This window comes from Montipora capricornis, chromosome 2, assembly GCF_036669925.1.
Source record: "Montipora capricornis isolate CH-2021 chromosome 2, ASM3666992v2, whole genome shotgun sequence".
Lineage (NCBI taxonomy): Eukaryota > Metazoa > Cnidaria > Anthozoa > Scleractinia > Acroporidae > Montipora > Montipora capricornis.
Window position 1 is genome coordinate 15,461,354 of NC_090884.1, and position 19,235 is coordinate 15,480,588.

Sequence of the window (19,235 nt, forward strand, 5' to 3'; positions counted from 1 at the left end):
ATTCATTTATGCCGTGACGTTTGGTGAAAACCAAGGGTATAGTATTGAAATTCCGCTTCGTGTTTACGGTAAACTGCAAACGTGAGAGGGAAGCTTCAAAGACATTTGTTTGATTTTGGCTACGCTGAGATATCGGCAGTTTGCCTTTTCACGTGGACTCAATTGTAAATCTCTGTTTCATTCCGTCACGTTAGGAAGCAATGATTAGAAAAGTTCGATGCATCATGCTCCAGTAACGTTAATTTTGTTTAGTTTGTTTGTTTGTTTGTTTGTTTTGTTTTTGTTTTTTGTTTTTTTGTTCTCATCGGCAGCGTTTATTGCCGATCAATTTTATTGTCGGTGAATGTCCCCACTAACATTATATCCCCTTTAACTGGCTTCAGAATCAGTTAAAGAAAAAGAAGATTGGATAGAAACACGAGATTTATCTAGGTTAACGGTGATCGTTGACATTTGATGAATTGGAGCTGTGCAAGGAAGTTCTTTCTAGTCGTGGCTTTGGCTGTTTTTGTTTTGGTATTCCCTTGTTTTCGTTGGTAAAGTTATTTACCCATTATAATACCATTAACGTGACTGGAACAAGCTCATCATTTACGGGCTTGAGTGAAAGTCCCCGCTATCCCGTCGTCCGCAAACAGAGCGTTAAAGGCGGTAACAAATGTGTTCCCGTGGGAATTAAGGCGGAAAATAGTAGTCGCTAAAGTTACAACTTTACTGTTAGAGTTTCATGGTCTTCAGCACTATCCCATTTTTGATATATCAGAATACAGTTTAAAGCGTGATACATAATTTTATTGCTTAGGTTCGATTTGTTATAAACTCTTGTTACATGTACCTCTCGCCTTTCAATATTGAAAATGGGCTAGTGGAATAGAAAGATACTATGAATGACATAAAAATTGTCTTCGTGGATTTCCCTTTTTATCGAAAACTGCTTCCCTAGTAACCGCAGAAACTTTGAATGACTATTCGTAACCTTACTTTTTCATGCACAGCAAACATGTCATTTCGCCGTGTCGTAAATTTCGTGAAACTCACGGTCATTTGTCCCACAGCGGCGTTCTTAGGGAGATGGACCTGTTCACTTTACAGCGTCCTTGTAAATTAGGAAAACAAATTAGTTTGTGATGTTACCTTAGGAACAGACCCATAGTGCTTCTCTGGACGACAGCTGAGTTTCAATTTTAAACGAAAATTAAAAAGTAAATTCTCGGACAGAAAAGCCAACTTATGTTTTGCTTGTTAAATTTTAGCTGCACACTGCCGAAAAAGCAAATGTTAGGACTATTAGTTTTTTTTTTTAAGAAACTTATGACGCAATTTTGGAGCTTTCCTCTTTTGTTGATATGGAAAGTAATTGGACGAATTTTCATTCAAAGTCTCTACTGTCTTCAGTATAATTATGGATTAATAGTGCGCGTGCAAGCGTTTTTTGGTACTCCGAACTGGCTTTTTTAATTTCTTTGTGTAGATCTCTGTTGTACTTAACGGAGCGCGTGATTGTACATTTCCTTTGTCATTCGTTTCTGTGTTCTTTGTCAACTGCCGTTTAGGACTTGAATCGTGCAAGAACAATTGATGCGTGTTGTAGAGTTTACTTTTTGATGGAGATTTTATTGGCGAAGACTTGTCATCATGAGCCTCACATCCAAAGCCAAAGTTTTTACCAAGCCAGTCGTGCAGTCAAAGGCCTACCCTAAGCGCGGAAAAAAAAATTAATAACGCAAATCGCAAGTCGCTTTGCGACTGGCCACTCACCACAGACCCAGACACTGAGAAGACCGAATCAGATTGTCGCTTTTGCCTAGCGTTGGAAACAGTCCCACTTGACAAAAGATTTGTTTGTGACGAGTCAAGAAACTGTTGCTCAGATTTCTTGCCATATAATATCGATTCAGTAAGCTTTGGACCGAATTCAATTTCGCGGGAAACTGGTTTGTCTAGTATTCTTTGTCTCACGTAAAGATGACATTATGTTTTCTTTACTTTAAGAAAAACCCTAACGAAGTTAGTCGTATTGGCAAATATTAGTAAACAAATGAAAGAACGTGTGAATCAATATTTAATGTTGTATACCATTCATTGATACTTGCTTTGTTACATATAGTTAATCTACTTCTCTGTAAATTCGCGAGTGAAATACTCTCAAAATAAACTTTCAAATAAACCATATGTTTGTAGTTTAGTTAAGTAATAAATCATTACCTCCTTGTCAAATACTCAAACAATTTCCAGGGAATGTGACTGGTTTTCATGTAATCATAATGCCTATTCTATAAAGGCGGTGGAGATATCTGTTCAACAGCTGTCGTATTGCTTGCATTGAAAGTTTTTATTTTCGTTCTTTAAACCTAATGCGCGTGCTCAGTACAGAAAACTCGAACTCGATGTCGTTCTCGTACTTCCATCTGAAGGTCTAATACACCTTATTCCAAAATGGCCGCCATTTTAGTATTCTTTTGTTTCCATGCAAATTGGCCCTTCTGGCCTCGTTCAAGGTTAAATATTCTTTTGAATGTTACGTTTGAAAGCAAGGCCATAAGGGCCAATTTGCATGGAAACAAAAGAATACTAAAATGGCGGCCATTTTGGAGTAAGGTGTATAACATTACTCTCCCAGAGTCATTTTCGACCTTCGTGTCTTCCCTTCGAGATCTATGGGGTGCCATTACCGCCGAAATTCAACCTCTGTTATTTTCATAAATGGTGCCTCTCTTTTCGTAAATGGTGCCTCTAATTTTGAAAATGGTGCCTCTGTTTTTGTTTATAGTGCCTCTAATTTTGAAAATGGGACCTCTGTTTTTGTTTATGGTGCCTCTAATTTTGAAAATGGTGCCGCTGTTTTCGTAAATGGTTCCTTTAATTTTGTTTATGGTGCCTCTATTTTAGTAAATGATGCCTCTGTTTTTGTTCTTTGACGCCATCGCTGTCTGTCTCTGAAATCTAATCCAACCCATTCGTAGCATTTGTGCCAATGAAGTTCTACGTCTGATCATGTGAATTGTATTTTAGGGTTTTTTTGTTTCTGTTGTGGTCACGTGACTTCACCTAATATGGTCAACATCCCATTAACTGAGGGTGTTCACCAATAAACCACATATGGCCAATCGGCTTGCCTATTGCTGTTCTAGAACCTGATAAATGACCGATGGAAGTTTACATAGCAACCTGGCCTGTAGTTAAGAGCAAATGCCCACAAAAATCAAATATGGTTCGGCAAGACTTGACAAATTAAATTCGCCCTATTTTGCATATTAGTGGGCCCTAGTAAACGTAAAAACGCCATGTGTTTTCTTTCTTTAAACATTTCTGTTTTTCCGAGAAAAAACGACATTTTCGATTTCACGTCCTGACCTTAATTTAGCGCGTCCCAACTGGGCTGAAAATTGACCATTTTCATTCGATTCGCATGTTGCATTTATTGAGCGCAGAAAAGTTGTAATACAACTAACTTACTGCATAACTTTTCCTTGTCCAAAATAGCACAATGACAGGAAAATTGGATTAATCCAATTGCGCTTAACGAAAGCAGAGTGTTCTCCAACGTTGAGTTCATAGGTCGGTGAAAAGAATGGTCATTTTGACTATGTGCCATACCTCGGAATTCCAAATTAAAAGATTTTATATTCTAACTATATAAGGATAGGTCTGTCAATACATGTAAAGTTTAGTTTGGGCAAATAAGCACTCGTCAAAAAAATATTCAAATGGTACAAAAAATTTAAAATCACGCCAGTAGTCGAATGCATGCCAAACAATTCATTAAATCACTTCAATTCGAAATATCCGAATTACTTAAGCATAAAGCAACATAAATATGTTCACCTTAGCTCGGCTATGATATTTGGACTGTCAAACAACGTTTGTCAACTGTCATTTCTTTAATGGCATTCCACTAAGGTATGCAAGACTAAGGGCCCGTTTCTCCAAAGTCCCGAAACTTTACGGACCATTTTTGGGTGTCACAATTCCCTTCCCCCAATTCCCCAGACATGTTTCTTTTAGTTAGCTTGAAAACATGTTAAAAGATCGGCTTTCCAAAACAAGCGGTTGGCAGTTTCACAAATGGCTTTTCGAGTCCGAAAACACTTCGGGACTTTGGAGAAACTGGCCCCTGTACCTGGCAATAAGCACCCGTCTGCTAGATTTGAACTACAAAAATCGATATTGCGAAGTTCCTATGCAAAATATACCTTGGTGTTTCGTTGTGTTGCTCGATAGAATCACTAACCTGCTTTGAAGCACAAATTGCCGGTTCGTGACAACGAATAAGCTGTCATCTGCGATCACTCGGTGACTCTAATTTGCATAATGTGCCTTGGCACAGGGGTGGATCTTTCACGGTAAACTGAGCTTCTGCCGAAAAAAAGAAACGCACTGGAATCTCAGTGTTGGTTATACGAAAAATATATTTACTTCATACTATGAAATGATATATGAAAACTGCGGATATGACTGCGAGGATCATAGCTTCACTTGACTTTATTTCGAACTAGTGACCATGTAACTGTTGGATTTTGAGATTTAATTTTGTTTGCTTTTCCTAGACGACACTAACTTAATCAACTCCTACCAAGTCCTTTTTCTCACCAGAAATTAGTGACAAGCCGTCAGTAAAATCATGGCAATTTCGTGTTCATTTAAAGCAATAGTTGGTGGTAATTGTTCTCACGATCGACGGGATCAAAGCAAATCAGTGCATAAAGTACCCTTATTGCCTTGTGTAAAGGACATAGAAAGTCACAAGTCACTTTGGTCTTTTACCGGGGTAACTGGAGAGCAAGAACTTACGGCTATTTTCACTACGCAACAGGATGTAAGCAATCTAACTATTTGTCCCTTTCATCGGTCTGAGCTTGGCATTGGATGGCGAAGGAGCTCCAGTACATGTAGAGTTCCAAACGAGATTGCACATCACAGTCAGGGTAAAGGAAATACAAAGCCTGTAAAAGGAGATACAGGCGTCGGAAGAGAAATATCAAAGCTCATTTTCGAGAGAACAGGCATCCTTGTTCCTGTGGGTTCAGGTATGACTAACGTACATAAACCAATACCAATAATGCACAGATGGGAGGCTTTTTAGAGCGATTTTCACTCGACTACATGTAGTGATCGGTCGGACAAAAAAATAATCTCTCTTACCAGCAGTAAACAAACCCATGGAAAATCGCGGAACGGTGAACAATTGTTATGTCCAGTTCTATTCATGTCTTCAGCTTCGAGAAAGGTGATTTCACAATGGACGCATCTACATAATGTGTCCCTCCTCTTTTGAAACAGATACTCAAATGGCTTGTTATCTCGCCAATAGATACTTTTCGCCCACAGACCCAACGGAAGAGCATTGGGGAAGGGGGTAGAAAGTCTGCAATCAACCCTAGTGGCCCATCAAGCCGGAGTGTATCCCGCTTTCAGTGGCATGAAGCGACGAGGAGCATTTCTACTCCCTCCTGGATGGGATGCTAGTCCATCGCAGGGTTATTCCTAACATTAAATTCGCCGGTGCCCATTTAGAGAGAGGCACCGTGAGAGTAATTTGCCTTGCACAAGAACACAGCGCGATGTCTCCAGCCAAGGCTCGGACCCAGACCACTTGACCTGGAGGCGAGCGCATAAACCATGAAAAAACCGGTGCCTTTGCGGGGATACCCCTGTAAAATTAAACCAAACAATAGTCCTGGCCCCAGTTGTTCAAAAGGTGCATAACACTATCCACCGGATAAATCCCTATCCATTGGATAGTGCAATTGGTTTTGCTAGTGTTTATCCACTGTGATGATAATAATGATGATAATAAACTTATTAGTCATTTATCCGGCGGATAGCGCTATCCATCGTTCGAGCAACCGGGATCTGGTGTCTATTTTAGGTCATGCATGCAGAGTGTATGGAGAGAGTGAGATTGGCGGCATAATAATACTGAATTACAACGGCTGGTATTTACCTTCAACACGATCATCTGTCATTCTCATCGGGTGAAGAAGGGGTATAAAAGCCTGAAAGGAGCGATAGGCGTGGCTGGGGGGTGGGGGGCCCCATCACGTTCAAAGTAGTAATGGCAAAATTAATGTTCTTAGGTATTTTCGGTCAATATTGCTTGCAATGAATTTCTAGGATGAAAGAGATGAGACTGTGGTTGATTCAACAATTACCCCTCATAAACCTGAATCATGCTTTTTACTAACCACTGAGACTCCCAGAAGCCTCTACCAGCCATCCGAAAGTTCAGAGGACTTTGACGAGACTCAAAGACCGTCAACTAGCTCCAGAAAAAAACTCAATGAATTCCTAGCGTGTAGGGATGTCAGTCCTATCCCTTATCATTTGACAAAGCCATGGAATTCAGCCGCTGATAGAACACAGCGCTACCACACCCGCAAGGCGAGACAAGTGGTGACGGCAGCCCTAGAAGAGATCGCGCCTCAGAACATCTCTGAAATTCCTTGGTGGCGTCAAAGAGCGTCAAGCAACAGTCCACGAGCGAGGAAGAAGACCCACTTGACGTGACACTCATAGACGCTCTTGCGGAATGTTACAACAATACAAGCCATTGGAGTACACGGAGCGCGTGATTGTACATTTCCTTTGTCATTCGTTTCTGTGTTCTTTGTCAACTGCCGTTTAGGACTTGAATCGTGCAAGAACAATTGATGCGTGTTGTAGAGTTTACTTTTTGATGGAGATTTTATTGGCGAAGACTTGTCATCATGAGCCTCACATCCAAAGCTAAAGTTTTTACCAAGTCCCGAAACTTTACGGACCATTTTTGGGTGTCACAATTCCCTTCCCCCAATTCCCCAGACATGTTTCTTTTAGTTAGCTTGAAAACATGTTAAAAGATCGGCTTTCCAAAACAAGCGGTTGGCAGTTTCACAAATGGCTTTTCGAGTCCGAAAACACTTCGGGACTTTGGAGAAACTGGCCCCTGTACCTGGCAATAAGCACCCGTCTGCTAGATTTGAACTACAAAAATCGATATTGCGAAGTTCCTATGCAAAATATACCTTGGTGTTTCGTTGTGTTGCTCGATAGAATCACTAACCTGCTTTGAAGCACAAATTGCCGGTTCGTGACAACGAATAAGCTGTCATCTGCGATCACTCGGTGACTCTAATTTGCATAATGTGCCTTGGCACAGGGGTGGATCTTTCACGGTAAACTGAGCTTCTGCCGAAAAAAAGAAACGCACTGGAATCTCAGTGTTGGTTATACGAAAAATATATTTACTTCATACTATGAAATGATATATGAAAACTGCGGATATGACTGCGAGGATCATAGCTTCACTTGACTTTATTTCGAACTAGTGACCATGTAACTGTTGGATTTTGAGATTTAATTTTGTTTGCTTTTCCTAGACGACACTAACTTAATCAACTCCTACCAAGTCCTTTTTCTCACCAGAAATTAGTGACAAGCCGTCAGTAAAATCATGGCAATTTCGTGTTCATTTAAAGCAATAGTTGGTGGTAATTGTTCTCACGATCGACGGGATCAAAGCAAATCAGTGCATAAAGTACCCTTATTGCCTTGTGTAAAGGACATAGAAAGTCACAAGTCACTTTGGTCTTTTACCGGGGTAACTGGAGAGCAAGAACTTACGGCTATTTTCACTACGCAACAGGATGTAAGCAATCTAACTATTTGTCCCTTTCATCGGTCTGAGCTTGGCATTGGATGGCGAAGGAGCTCCAGTACATGTAGAGTTCCAAACGAGATTGCACATCACAGTCAGGGTAAAGGAAATACAAAGCCTGTAAAAGGAGATACAGGCGTCGGAAGAGAAATATCAAAGCTCATTTTCGAGAGAACAGGCATCCTTGTTCCTGTGGGTTCAGGTATGACTAACGTACATAAACCAATACCAATAATGCACAGATGGGAGGCTTTTTAGAGCGATTTTCACTCGACTACATGTAGTGATCGGTCGGACAAAAAAATAATCTCTCTTACCAGCAGTAAACAAACCCATGGAAAATCGCGGAACGGTGAACAATTGTTATGTCCAGTTCTATTCATGTCTTCAGCTTCGAGAAAGGTGATTTCACAATGGACGCATCTACATAATGTGTCCCTCCTCTTTTTGAAACAGATACTCAAATGGCTTGTTATCTCGCCAATAGATACTTTTCGCCCACAGACCCAACGGAAGAGCATTGGGGAAGGGGGTAGAAAGTCTGCAATCAACCCTAGTGGCCCATCAAGCCGGAGTGTATCCCGCTTTCAGTGGCATGAAGCGACGAGGAGCATTTCTACTCCCTCCTGGATGGGATGCTAGTCCATCGCAGGGTTATTCCTAACATTAAATTCGCCGGTGCCCATTTAGAGAGAGGCACCGTGAGAGTAATTTGCCTTGCACAAGAACACAGCGCGATGTCTCCAGCCAAGGCTCGGACCCAGACCACTTGACCTGGAGGCGAGCGCATAAACCATGAAAAAACCGGTGCCTTTGCGGGGATACCCCTGTAAAATTAAACCAAACAATAGTCCTGGCCCCAGTTGTTCAAAAGGTGCATAACACTATCCACCGGATAAATCCCTATCCATTGGATAGTGCAATTGGTTTTGCTAGTGTTTATCCACTGTGATGATAATAATGATGATAATAAACTTATTAGTCATTTATCCGGCGGATAGCGCTATCCATCGTTCGAGCAACCGGGATCTGGTGTCTATTTTAGGTCATGCATGCAGAGTGTATGGAGAGAGTGAGATTGGCGGCATAATAATACTGAATTACAACGGCTGGTATTTACCTTCAACACGATCATCTGTCATTCTCATCGGGTGAAGAAGGGGTATAAAAGCCTGAAAGGAGCGATAGGCGTGGCTGGGGGGTGGGGGGCCCCATCACGTTCAAAGTAGTAATGGCAAAATTAATGTTCTTAGGTATTTTCGGTCAATATTGCTTGCAATGAATTTCTAGGATGAAAGAGATGAGACTGTGGTTGATTCAACAATTACCCCTCATAAACCTGAATCATGCTTTTTACTAACCACTGAGACTCCCAGAAGCCTCTACCAGCCATCCGAAAGTTCAGAGGACTTTGACGAGACTCAAAGACCGTCAACTAGCTCCAGAAAAAAACTCAATGAATTCCTAGCGTGTAGGGATGTCAGTCCTATCCCTTATCATTTGACAAAGCCATGGAATTCAGCCGCTGATAGAACACAGCGCTACCACACCCGCAAGGCGAGACAAGTGGTGACGGCAGCCCTAGAAGAGATCGCGCCTCAGAACATCTCTGAAATTCCTTGGTGGCGTCAAAGAGCGTCAAGCAACAGTCCACGAGCGAGGAAGAAGACCCACTTGACGTGACACTCATAGACGCTCTTGCGGAATGTTACAACAATACAAGCCATTGGAGTACACGGAGACAAATACTACCTATCATTGCTGACAAAGCTAGTTTTCAAACGTTGCAAAGGTGGATCCCGGGCCTTACACGGTACAGATTCAAAATTGCAAGACACCATCGCCTTCTTCATGGCAGAGGCTCTGTGATCTCACCTCCTTGTCATAGCAGAATGTACGTCGCAGCTGGAAAACTCGACGACTTCCTTGATTTCATAACAAGTGCGCACATTGTTCAAGACCTGCCATTTGGCGAAAGAACATTGAAACTGTCATCCAAAGAAAAAATCATTGTGCCTAACGTAGTAAGAACTGCTATTCCAGAACGAATCGTCCAGCAGTACGACCCTTTTTGCAGTGAAGACGATTTTGTACCAATGGGACGAGGTACCCTTCTCAGATTCTTAATATCTGTTCCGCTTCAGTTCGAAACTCTCTTCAGGGACTTGATTATTTCACTGCACAAGGTGCGGAAGCCTTCGATGAATTGGAGAATGTTGTTGAAAAGCTTGGAGATGACTGTGGGATGTGATTGTCATGGAACAAAGAAAAGAAGGCACAGCTGAAAGCGGCCAAGAGATACCTGGAGGGTGATTACAAGGTAAATACACTGAATATAATATTTGCCGCCTGGGGCATTCGAGGTACGTATTGCAGGCTTCGAGCAGCATTTTCAAGTCATAAGTGGCAGTTTTTAACTACACGGACCGACCCAAAGCTGGTTAATTAATAACCTGTTTATTTTTTCTCCTCTCACTCTCTCAAATCACAATTACAATTGTTGACTTTTTCTATACACATACCTATCGAGCAAGACGTTGCCGTGACCGTGGGCAGAGAGAGAAAAATTTCGACCCCGCTAAGAACCAATCAGATTGCAGGAGTTGTCACCGCGCCCTCTTGGATAAAGAAAAAACAAAAAAGTTATTTTTTTTGACAACATACATGTTCATTATATTATAAGCCAAAATACAGTTAGTTATTTCAGTGACAGTTTGATCTTTCGACCAATGGCCCACGCCCCTAGGGACTTGCGGGATTAGGGAATCCAGGATTGTGTGGTATGCATCCATCACCTGAGTAACAAGTCATTTTCAAACCACTTTGTACCATATTGGATGTATTCCCTACTTCAGTTTCATTAGAAAGTGAGACCACATTCTTTGAGACGAGGATGATAGTGTTAATAACCAGTCCAATAAAACATCTCCAGGAACTACTACTATTGCACCTCAGACGATTATACGTGATAATGCATAATCATCAATTATGACATAACTGCGACGATTATGGTGGGTGATAAGGATTGTGATTTTATCTCAACAAGCGCTATCCAGATGAAATGATCGAAAGTTGCTCGATCGCCGGCTTTTCCTATCCGGACGTCCCGCGTGAGTGACGTACATTTAACAATTATCCTACGAAATCGCGTAGAATATCGCCTGATACTTAGCCGACCAGGCCGTAGGCCGAGTTGGCTAACATCAGGCGATATTCCACTCGATTGAGCAGGATAATTGTCTTATTATTCAACACATTGATGGCAAAGCACAATTTTTTTACGTTTATTGGGAAAGCATCCTGGTCTTAGCATCCTGTATAGTCATACGACTTCTAGGATTAATAAAAATGTATGTATGTAAATGTATGTATGAAAGCTGGAAAAGCTACCATTTTTCTCCGCGACACACAAAATTACGTATATATCTGTTGAGTACGCACGACGAATATTGAGTGCGCGATGGCCCGCATATTTGGACATTGTCACAATGTGTTGAATAATAAAATCATTTATTGACCAAGCTTGGTCGGCCCAGATGTAGGCATAAGGCTCTCACCTTTGTTCACATGCGGAGCTAAACTTGCCTTGATCTACATGCGAAAAATAGAAAACAAAACATTAAAAGAACCCTAATATTCTTGCTTCTGGATCTCACACTTAATAGCAAATGTCTCATTATAAATCACTTTTTTTACATAAGGTACACTTTTCCTCGCGTTACAGTGTGCCAGATCATTTCAGAGCATACGCATTGAGCTATCCAGAAGACACAGACCATGTTTCCACCTGCGACCACAGCCACGTGGATACATGTGACCGATGTGTTGGTCTTGCATCTGTGCCCGTGGTAAACGAAATTGAAGACGCCCTAAAGGAAGAAGAGCGCATGATTGACACCCGAGAAGAGTTGGTTTTTTTTAGCCTCGCAGGCAAAGCAGCATATTCACTCCTGGAAATCTCACCTGTTGCATTCAACAAATCAAGACGGCTGCAGACTAGATATCATTAAGGAGCTAGATGAAACTTCTGTTTTGCTGGTCTTATATTGGGTTATGAAATATCTACCAAGGAAATTTCGAGAAAGTCATACTGATTGGTACGGCAAAAGAGGAATCCCATGGCATATTGCAGTTGCGATGAGAAGAGTAGCTGGCGGTGAGATGGAAATGATGTCGTTTGTCCACCTGTTTGAGAGTTGCAATCAAGATAGCTGTGCTGTTCTTACCATACTTAACGACGTCTTTGGTCAACTTAAAGGGAAAGGACGGTCTAGAAAACGTTTCTCTGAATCGAAAGTTCTTTACCTGTATTTTCATACTTGACCACTCATTTGGACCAAATGTGTTTAAATAGCCAACAATAACGCTTCAAAAATAAACAAATTTAAATTGAAATCCGCCATCTTTGTTTTTGTGTATGCAAACGAGGCTATGACGTAGCAATAGTCAAGGATTTCTCCGGATCACTGAATGTACTTGATGTAAAGAAGAAAAGTACAGGCGAGGAGAGCAATGCGCTGTAGACTTGAATCTTAATCCAGAGGCTAAACTGATACTGGCTCCACCTCTGAACAGATTTACCTCGTGGTCGTTAAAAAGGATTTTATCTGTGAGTTATATTACAAAGCGATAAAGTGGTTGCAGTGCTATCCCGCGCTCATTGCTGTTAAATGAATGCCTGGAAATCAAGTTTAATCTGTCTACCGTGACTTTCTAGGAGATCCCTGTAACAACTTCAAAACAAACGATCGATTTATATATTTCCATCAAATGGTAAGAGTAAATCGTTTGAGTAGTTTCTATACTGCTAAAAAAAATTTAACCACATTTCAGGTTAAGTTTATTACGGCATAACAGATATTTTGGACTAGTTGACTTAGATTTCCGTATGAAGCGAATGTCACAAGACCAATATTCATATACCTGAAGATCCCGCTTGAAGTCCTTCTCGGTAAAATCACAGACCCGATCGAACAGACAATATAGCGGTCAGGTTTTCACGTTTGAGGAATCCATCCACGTTTTAATATTTTCGCCGGCCAACTTTTCTTGAAATTTTTATTTTCCGGTCTAAACTTCGGTTTTTTTTAATTTTTATATGTGTTCTCAAGTCTAGTTTCATCCCCATCGAAAGCGCACACTCCAGCAGCGGTAATTGTTGATGTGAAAAAGTCTTTCTACATGTATTGAGCAACATCTGAAAGTTTCGTCGGCTTATTCTAAATTAAACGCTTCCCTGTGTGAAAGCAAACAAATACGTTTGCTGAAGCATCGAAGACGGCTGTCGCTGAAGGAAGAAAGTGAAAAAGGTACATTTGTCGAAATTTTCTTTGTCGCATGTTCAAGGTTTTTGACTTGTTTACATTTGCTCTGGCTGATTTTTGCCGTCTAGTTTGATTGACTAGAAAATCTTTAAGTATTTAGTGACTTGAGTTTCTGTCCCACTTAGAGCTTACAACATTGGCCCAGGTAAGTTATTTGCTTGGAGAAAGTTTGATGTTCCCGGTAAACGAGAGGTACCATATCAGCAATTCTGAATTGCACTTTGCTCCTATTAAATTGAGACTAGTCGATAGAGCAACTCCACTTATAGAGGAACAGGAAACCGTGATTGACGAAGATGCATATGACTCAAGTAATGCGTTATTAGATTCAGCCTTTCAAAATTTATTTGTCTCTCCAGAAGAAGGATGCATCGAATCTTACCAACGACACAGCTCACTCGAAAACCATCTTGAGTGTGGAGAGCACTTGAATACGAAACGATTCTTGACCGAGGAAGGATTACGTTTTTGCAAACGTTAGCCGCGTAGCACTTATATTTGAACAGACTTAACTGACATATTAAAGTGTAATGAGAAGTGCTAAGTTTCTATCTCATATGAACCATGTGAGCGTTAGCCCTACTGATGAAAATGGACCCACAGAAGGAGAGAGAAAAACTCTGACCAGAGGCCCGTTTCTCGAAAGTCCCGAAACTTTACGGGCCATTTTCGGGTGTCACAATTCCCACTGTATCTCAAGAACGGAGAGGAATTAAGTCGTCAAACTTCACAGTCAGTTTGCTCTTTATTACCTTGAAAACATGCTTAAAGATCGGCGTTCCTGAACAAGGGGTTGGCAGGTTTACAAATGGCTTTTCGGGGCCGAAACCTTTTCGGGACTTCCGAGAAACGGGCCCCAGGGTGGGAATTGAACCCACGACCTTCGGGTTAGATCACCGCTGCTCTACCGACTGAGCTACAATGTCAGACGAGAGCCGGTCGTTGGAACTGAAGATGTTAAAGTCACGGCAATGAACATGCATAAGTACAAGTAAGGATTACCTTTTTGCTTCACATTACACTCTAATCAGTTAAGTCTGTTCAAATATAATTGCTACACGGCCAACGTTTGCAAAAACGTAATCCTTCCTTGTACTTGTCCTTGTGTGGGCCCATTTCTATCACTAGGGCTAACGCTCACATGGTTCATATGGGGCAGAAACGTAGCACTTCACATTACACTCTAATCAGTTGATTCTTGACCGAGCTGTGCTGGGGTACGCGTCAAGGCTGGAAGAGGGAGCTAGCATGGTATCATTATCACAATCATCTGGACCATCACTTCCGATGGGATGGGCCCTCAAGTATTCCCATGCCCGCAGCACTCGATTTTCAACCAATCAAAAAGAATATTTGATTGCTAAATTCCAGATTGGCGAACAAACTGGGCAGAAGGCAGATCCACTAGTGTTTCCAGAGTTATGATGACAGCGAAAGACAGTAATGGCGAGCGTCTGTTTGAAAGCACCGAGTTTCTAACAAGCCAGCAGGCTGCCAGCTTTTTTACGCGCTTGGCTTCAAAGAGAAGTTTGAAAGATGTTGTTGAGGCACGAAGTGATGAAGACGAAAAGAGCAAAACGAAGCAGACCAGGAAAGATAGGAAAGCCGGTTGCAAGTCCTGAGAAACAAAGTGATTTCGAACATTTCAATTTAACATGTGCATCCAATCGTGTACGATGCTCATAACATGTGTGAACTCATAAAGAATTCAAAGCGTTCAACCTTTTCTATAAAAATGTTGCAAGACACTTTCTCATCGTTTGACCTAGATGTATCAAAGATCACCGTTAAGAGGAAGAAGCCATACATTGATTTGCTAACAAACCTTGTCATGGGCTGTACATGCCAGACGAACAATTAGTCGTTAGAAGAACAAATATAGTAAAGATGGTCGTCCCGTGTTTTCTGAATTTTTGATTCTGCACGTAACCACACAATTGTAAATAATACAAATTACGGAAACACGGTGTGAAAAGAAACTGTGATAGTCGCCGACAGACAAGCGCCTGTAACACAATAGCAAAGGACAACAGATCACACTGACGAATAGTTATGCTTGGAAGTTTTCAGTTGTAAAAGTTAAGACTTCCCCAATTATTACCTTTTGGTATTTTAGAATTTTAGAACGAGGAGACATGGGGAGAAAACACATGGTCAAAATAACAATTCCTTTCACCGACCGACGAACTTAACGTTGGAGAACACTCTGGTTTTGTTTCAAGGAAATAATTAAATTAATCCAATATTCTTGAAATTGTGTTTTTTGGACAAGGAAAAGTTATGCAATAAGTTGGTTGTATCACAATGTTTCTGCGCTCGATAGTTGCGACATGCGAATCAAATGAAAATGGTCGATTTTCAACCCAGTTGGGACTCGCTAAACTGAGTCTGGAGGTTTTGTATGCTGTTTGTACTCTTGCTAGCGGCTACCTGTATGCAAAAGGGGAGCGAAATTAAGTTTTAAAGCCTTGCCGAAGAAATTTGATTTCCTTTGATTTTTCTGGACATTTGCTCTTAAGAAGGAATTCCCTCCCCCCCCCCACCCTTAACTGTACAATTTGAGCAATTGTCTTTTATAATCACCTGAAAAATTCAGGTGGCTCCAACGGAATTCGCAGCAATGGCCTCTGTGATGTGATACCGGTGCAATATATACATTTATTCCATTCATCAAGTCCACATTAGCCCAATAAATTGACTTGCTCCCCCCATCAGTGTGGCCTCATGGCTCAGAAGAGCATTGCAACGGCATCGCAAAGGGCCGATGGGTTCGAATCCCGTTGGAGCCACCTGCATTTTTCAGGTGACTATAGGAATCACATTTATTTATTTTACTCAAAAATTCACTATCTTAGATTGGACAGAACGTTACTAGATTTCCTGGCACAGCGAGCAATAGTGTGCCGCCTACTTGACGCTCGCCAGCAACAATGTTTTAAGTGTAGCCACGGCCGTGAGGGATCAGCTTGTTTACACCGGCTAATAATTCAGTGTTGAACTGAGATTTTTTTTCCTCCTTAGTCTCTGTAACGGGCACCAAGTTAGCCTCCCTGCAGAACTCTATACTCGGCTGGGAAAGCTGGGAGTGACTGACGAAGTTATGCTGACGTGAGATTACTTGAAGGGGCTAGGTCACGCTGTTTTAGGTAATTTTGTTTAATTTTGTTAATTATGAGCTCTAAACGTCAAATTGGCACAGCAAGAGTCTTTCATTTGCAAAATCACGGCCACATAACAACTGAGAATGATTTTCGAGCTTTGTAAATGACATTTTGATATAGATTGATATAAATTTGAAAAAAGGTGGGCCGACGTTTTTCAAATTTACCAAATTCAATCCATTTCAATCCTCTCCAGTTTTGTCCATCCATGTCACTTCTTGGCTTCCCTGTGTTTTGTTAGAGTTCTTGTATAGTTTTGAACAGTTATTTTGATGTTTTAGTTAATTCTATGACCATTCGATCAGTGCTGAAATTGCCTAAAATTGCGTGACATAGCCCCTTTAATATGGTCTTGTAATGCACGAGGTCCAGGCAAGTCCTGACTCCTGTTTGTGTCACCTTTTGAAGGCAACTACACGCTCCATAGAATATTTCATCTGTCGACATTTCTGCTTCATCACCAAACAATTGCACAAAGGTAACGGGTCTTGGTGTCAACAAAGCCTCAACTAAACGAAACGTTTGTCCCTCCCTACGAGGAACAAATCAGCATCAAACGCACCCCATTCATCTTTCGTTGCTTATAGTAATTAACTGTTAAAGGTAAGTACATTTAATTGAGTGCTTCTCAACAAAAGCCGTGCCAGTTTACACAAAATCCTTTTTCTACAAACTCGTTGAAGTCGTAGAAGCTTATGTCAAGTGTACGATTTCACTTTATATGTTTTAAGGTTTTTTTGACCTGATCACCAATTTCACCCTTTTTGTTTCCCGATGGGCGAGGAATCATTATCAGATTGTAATAAATCATACTTTATAAACTGAATAATGAACTTTATTTCAGTGTTACGTCTTTTAGCGCTGGGGCACTAAAGAAAAAGACTACTGAAAAAGAAGAAAGCAAAGGAAAATGTGCTGAAGTACCGCGTTAATCGATAGAAGCACCATTTTTGGTGCGAGCGCGATTCTTCCCACAGAGCTTGACTTGCTCCAGAGTTTCTAATTCCCAAGCCTCTGGAATTGCCTCTCGTCAACTTCTTACTCTCATTTGCGGGTAATGTGCAACGCGGGAAAGCGATTACCATTGAATCAACAGGGTACAACAATAAGATTTCAATGATCTCGATCTCGAGAAGAGATCTTACTCTTTTGCAGATTCTCCACGTTGTAATCTTAAAAATCAAGATTTTATTGTATCGATGGCATGCTGGTCTCTAAAAGGAGCCCTTGAAACCCTAAACCAGAGTTACACTTCCTACTGAATAATAAAGCTTCCTACTGATGCAGTATTAGATGTTACAACTAGTATGTGACAACTAGTATGTACTAGCTGAGTTAAAAGTCTCCTCATGACGTTTTTCAAGGACAATAAAACCTCCAATTCAACCATTCGACTGCGTATTTAAAACAGCCTGAAATTTGAATGGAGCTTAGGAGGTTACAATTCAAAGTTTTGACACTCCTGTCTAGTGGTGGTCCAAAGTTGTCGCAGTAGTCCTTTCCAAAGGAGCAACGAAAATGTGGTGCTTACTTCTAGTTTGGGATTCCGGTCTCCTGTGCGGAGCGCGAAGGGAAACAAGGTCATAGATAACACTGATTCTTCTTTCCTGAGGTTCCGCTTTGACCAATGCCAGCAGAGTTTGCGTTCTTTCTTTTCCCGTTTAATAAGTGAACTCTCTGCTTTGATTGAACACTTCGAAATCGCTTGGGTTGAGTAGTTCTGCTGTTCGAAAAACAGATGTAAATGAAACAGAGAGGGAAACATAGCAATTAACCAGCGTCCCGCGACCCGCAGACTGCGACCCGCGACAACAAGACACTTTTCGCTGCATCACCCCCTCCCCCCTCCTTTAGGGATAATTGATATTTTCCCCTTTTTTGGAGATTTAGACAAGAGATGGCATCATGTTCAGAGGTGTTTGCCATATCAAGCTATTTTGTATTCCATGAATAGATTACACAAGTTAAAGACTATGTATACATTTGCCGACATGGTCTCTTGACATTCGCGCCTGTAAGTCAGGTGTGCTAGACCACGAAAAATTAATTATCTTTGAGAAATGTTTAAAATTTTGGATAACCTTCTTGAAAAAGAACTCTATTAGTTTTTGTCAACCAAATTACTGAATTAAAAAAATGCTTAATTCTAAGCAAGAACTAATTCGAAGGTGAGAACGTAAAACAAACAAATTTTGTACTAAGAGAGAAAACATCCTTTTTTAGATAAAAAAAGTTAACAGCGTGCTGCATATGACACAAAACAAATGAGTCGATTTTGACAGCTAAATCCAAATTGGATTTCCGCGTATTGTTGAAGAAGGCAACAAATTATTTAACCGCCAATGAAATCGTCAATTTACAAGTGAATACCGTGAAAATACATTGAAAAGAAAATCTTCTCGAAAAGTTTTAGCCATTGTTATGAATACAAATACTCAAATGTATTTTCAAATATGTAAACTCAATATAGTGTTTGACTATAATTACAAATTTTTCGACAGCGAAAACTTCCCTTTACTGAAATTTCAAAGAAAATTGAAAAGATAATCTCGGAAAATTTGCGCCATGTTATGAATACAAACCCTCAAATGTGTTTTCAATAATATAAACTCAAATTTAGTGTTTGACTATATGACAAATTTTCCGAAAAAATATAAACGCCGGCGAAAAATTCTCTTCACCGGCATTTGAAAGATCTCAGTTCGTTAAAGACTTTCCGTGATATCGTGTCGATGATTTCTGTTCCAAAGTCATTTGAGGATGTTCAGCGAATACAAATGGCTTTCATCAGGAAGTTTGTGGATCTGAGCATATATCAACACAAATCAAGAAAATAACAACAAATTAAAAGCAAATCTCTTTAAATGACAAATTAAGGAAAATCAAGCGCTAGAAAAAAAAATAGAACCATGGAGAGAACAAAATAAAGGTCATGGAAATGGATTGCGCATCTTCATTTTCGTGGACACTTTAGGAAAACGTTGAAGAAGGATATCCAATAGGACCGTTGGCAGTTAGCATCTGTTTGATTCCGACTCTTAGAACAAGTCTTAAACTTTCCTCCCGAAAACCAAGATAACAGATAAAATAACATGTAAAAAGTACTAAGGGTGA

At 40.7% G+C, this 19,235-nt stretch overlaps 1 protein-coding gene across 1 annotated transcript in view; it reads left to right on the forward strand.

Annotated features, from left to right (window-relative positions):
- The window catches only part of LOC138038967 (neuroplastin-like), a 42,124-nt gene extending 39,954 nt beyond the window's left edge, over positions 1-2,170 (forward strand). Inside the window, exon 9 of the mRNA XM_068885087.1 lies at positions 1-2,170. This exon is cut by the window's left edge and continues 305 nt beyond it. The gene's annotated coding sequence lies outside the window, so the exon portion shown is untranslated.
- Positions 2,171-19,235: the final 17,065 nt, after the last annotated feature.